Genomic DNA, 4,561 nt, shown 5'->3' with positions numbered 1-4,561 from the left:
AGTATAATAAAGTCGTAAAACTACATTGACATCAGCGTGAGCAGAAGCAGAGTCAACCAAGATAATCTTCTCTTCTCCTCTGAAGTTCTTCGTGACCCACTCAGCGTTTGCCAGCCTGGGGTGAGCAGATCTGAAGAGGCCTGAGCGTTTGTCTCATTCATGGACAACACCCTGTATAGAGAAAATGAGAGAGAGGTCAAGCATTGAGCCATCAGACTAAAGGGGTCCCCGCAGGGGGGTCTCATTATCATCCCCGCCTCAGCCATGTAAAAACCTGCTGTTTGCTTTTTCAACAATAGACCTCCACTGAAAGGTATCGGGTGTGAGAATAGAGGAGGCGAGGGGATGGTCTAAACTGTGTCATTATTCCCTAAGCTCACATGACACGGGGATAAGGTCCTGCATGCAGGCCAACATGTATACCAGACCTGCATGAAATATAGGAACCTGAGGAAGGTTGAGTTGATACAGATAGCGAAATCAATAGTTCCTGGAAATGTCATTACAGGATATTACTGCACCACGTTTAATGATGGGCAATGACATCAGCACCGGAGGAGATACACACACAGTAAACGGTTCATCACTGAAGCTCACTTATAACTAACAACAAAACCCCCTCGTGTCCCAACTGCTGTCACAGTAAGGAAGCTCTCTTTCGCGCCAAACTACCTAGAAAAGAAAGCAGTTTGAAACGTGATAGAAACCACTCTTTTTACAACTGTGTGATTCATCACAGGAGAGAAGAAAAAAGGGAACCCGTGCCCTTTGAACCGTGGCTGCAGACTCAAAAAGGAAGGGCAACTGAAAGTGAGCAAGCATGAGTCATGATGACACGCGCTATGCAAAGGGAAAAAAAGAGAGCGAGGAAAGAGTCAAAACGGCCTTTGCAGGCAATGATAGCTTGAAGAGGAACTTGAAAATTGCCATGGAAACTCTAGATGATTATCAAAAAAAATATCATCCCATCACAGCGAGGTTTTGGAGCAGATTTTGACACGGTGCCGTCTGCCAAATTTCAAGATTGCACACAGATCCCGACTGTTTCTGTTAAAAATCTCAATCCTTGCTCCATCTGTATGAAATAAAAATCGTGTCAGCAGTCAAGCATCTAAACAGAAAACCGTTGACGCTCTTCATCGCTGTTAGAGTCATCATAATCAATGCACTTGCAGTTTCTCCTCTGTAACTGTTTTGTAGCAGTGGTGGCTGGGGGGTAAATGTTGGTATTTGCCCATCCCTGTTGGTCTTGCATAAAAGTGCGACTTCTATGCACTTGGTCGCATTTTTGTTTGCGATTTTCTTCTAGATTATACAGTCAAACTTCCCTGTCTTTATCTAGCTGTGGTGGTCCAACCACTCTCCAATGAGTGTGCAACAAACGCCGACTCGCCCGCTGCTGGAATCACGTTACAAAAAAACTATTTGTCGAGCTGATTACATAAATTAAAACTAGGATCTCTGCATCAGAGACTCGCCAAAGGCCGTCTTTGACAACCTAGGAAGTGACTGACAATTGTCACCCTTTACTCTGGTGGCCTAGTAAAACACAAGCTTCTTAAAATAGACAGCTGCAGCTGTTCATATCCTGCACTGGCTCAGGGGCACCACTCACTGAGGAAACTGTATGACCACGCAATGTGGCCATGTGATGGTACACATGCCTGTAGCCATGTTGTCAAGTCCTATGAGCCATCCTCTGTGAAAAGGTGCACATAAATAAAACACACTCTCCCTTTGCAGGGTGAGCCTGCAACACTCGCTTGCTGATCACTGGGCGACCATGCTGTGCGAGCAGTCTCTGTGCATTAAACAAACCATCCGAGGTGAGGGATCATCGTGACGCATCACGAGTGCAACCTTACACAAGCCTGGGGTTTAGCCCAATAAACAAAGTAACACGTTAAATTGGCTTAAAATAAATGTCAAGCACCATGAGCCGCCCTAATCCATCGCAGTTTCTTTATTTAAATCAGCCCGTGTGGCGCTGCACGCACACCATCGCGCACTGCGAGGCCTGCAGCGTGCAAGGGACGACAAATACTAGAAAATATAAGACGAACAAAACATGCTGAGTCCTCCTCCCTGCTCTCCTCTCCTCTCCTCTCACTCACTCCCTCCGCATCACTTTCTATGTCCAGCCAGCTCAGCGCTATTTACGAGTAAACCCTTTGTTGCAGGAAACGGGATTATCCACGTCCCTCCACAATGCAGCCCCGTGTGATCAAAGTGTGGTGGCACTGCTGGTGAACAATCGGCACGGATCGATCCAACTTGTCAACAGGGTTAATACGTCACATGTCTGTTTCTGTGCAGTCAAGTCTGCTCGGGGCTGAGACATTGAAAACATCCGACCGAACGGAGCGACTGATCGGCGGGGCAGTGCGCGCCCAGGCTCGCCTCTCCCTCGGCGAGGTAAACAAAACTTTGTCAGCGAGCTGCGGCCGCGGTAAACATGCACTGTCGGCCACAACAACAACGCCACAGTCATCGACACCGAGCGGATCCTGTAGCCCCTTGTCTGTCCCGTTACTTACTGTGTTTTTTCACGAAAGCTGCTACTGGCGGCAGCTCAGCCCGCAGGATCGCACACTCGCAGCTCTAGCGCGGCCAGCAGGCCCGCACAATACAGACCTGCGATGATGACTGCATTCATCCCCAAGGTTGACTCATGCAACGCTGCTGACCTCACTCACAGGGACTTTTTTTTTCTCTCTCCCCCCCTGCGAGAGAAGTCAAGAGGAGACTGGGAGGGGAGGGAGGTAGGGAGGGGGGGTGGACGTCGGCGCGTAAACAAGAGTCCTTCCCGGTCGGAAACGGAGCGCTAGTGCGCAGAGACGCGGGCGCAATGCCGCCGCTGTCTGTTGCACATTATTGCACTGGGATTGCACACACAGACACACACACACACACAGAGAGAAAAACTCACGCTGGCAATGCGGCCCTTTTGCTGTGCATCGACTCTCTCCGTGTCTCTGCTTGTCTTGTGACCCCCCTCCTCCTCCTCCTCCTCCCCTCCACAGCCACCACCAGCTCCGTTGGCCACACCTACTTCCATGCCCATACATGGTCTTCCTCCGACGTGCAAGGCGCTGTAATTTACGGAGCAAGATCCCTCTCAGTCTATGCGGGAAATTCCAACACACATGGGAGGACCGCGGGGAAGGAGCGGAGGGGAAGGGCACACCCCGGCTCCTCTCCGTTTTACATTCACTTTTCTTTCCAGTTCACACACTTCCGTCCTTTTTGTTTAGAGTCTTCTTTTTTTTTTTTTATTTCTGACGAATTTCTTCTTGAAATGCATGTGTAATGGTGGTGGTGGTGGATGCACATGACACAGCAGGGAGGGTCTTATTTATGGGAGCTGCAGATAGGCCCCACAGAGAGTGGGAGAAAATACATGAAGACATTATTGTTTATATTACATCTGCTGATTACTGACTTTATTGCTCCTCCACCTTCAGCTTTTTTATAGCCCATTACCACTGATTGCTTTATACATTCTTGATGTCGACCCCTTTTGTTGCTTATTGCTTTTGCACAAAGTCTTTGCTCTGTACCTCTGTGTCCCCTGCTATCCTTAAAGGGGCACTACGCACTTGTGTAGAAGAAACTCAAACCCAGAATTTTAATATTCAGGCGATAACACACATTTTTCCATAACTGAATAAACAGGCTGCTCTCAGAGGAAAATAATGTCCCCAGAACACTGTTTGAAGCTAGAAAGGTGGCAGGGTCCGCCACATATAAACACAGTAAAACAGTATGAAATTGTGTTGTCCTTTAGGGTCAGTTTGTTTACTCATGTTATTTAGTCATGGAAACAAAGAGTGTGTTTGTTTACTTTGTTCAGGCATTAAAAGAAAAAGATCTTACTCTTCTGATTAATACGTCTTCCCCAAAACTACATAGTGCACCTTTAAAAGTGAAACAATGTGAACACCTAGTTTACTTAGCCAAAATTTTCTTCCCCGAAATAGACACAGCAAGGTCCAAAAGTCCACTAGTTAAAATACTCCTATTTTGCATTTGTTTTGAATATAATACTATTTTTTTCATTACAAATGACAATATCAGCTTAACTGTGAGTGTAAAGTTGAATATTTAAAAAAATAATCCATGAATTTGAAGATATCTTCATGTTTTTGGCTTGTCCCACTTTTCCTTTAATGACTTCATGCACTCAAATCGGCACGGCACTGCTGTCCCACTATACCTATTCCCCTTTACACATTTTATTTGCTTTATATTTTTATTACTTCATGCATTTAACATAGCTAATTATTTACTATTTCGGAGTGGAGCCTCCCAGTTAAAGAAAGTCACATTGTACTTGCACAACCAGAGAGACAAACTTTTCTCTTGAATCTTGAAATAGGGCTACACAATAAAAAGAATCATGCTGCAATCATTTTGATGGACATTGAGATCGAAACAGATTCATCATCAGCAGCAAGGATAATTTTCATTTTCACTGCGAATAAAATCTTAAAGTCATTATTATATGACATTTCTGGGTTGGTTGTATCACACAAACATTTGTTTTTACATCTGGAGAACG

This window comes from Pagrus major, chromosome 16 (assembly GCF_040436345.1).
Source record: "Pagrus major chromosome 16, Pma_NU_1.0".
Taxonomy (NCBI): domain Eukaryota; kingdom Metazoa; phylum Chordata; class Actinopteri; order Spariformes; family Sparidae; genus Pagrus; species Pagrus major.
This window is presented reverse-complemented; position numbering follows the sequence as displayed.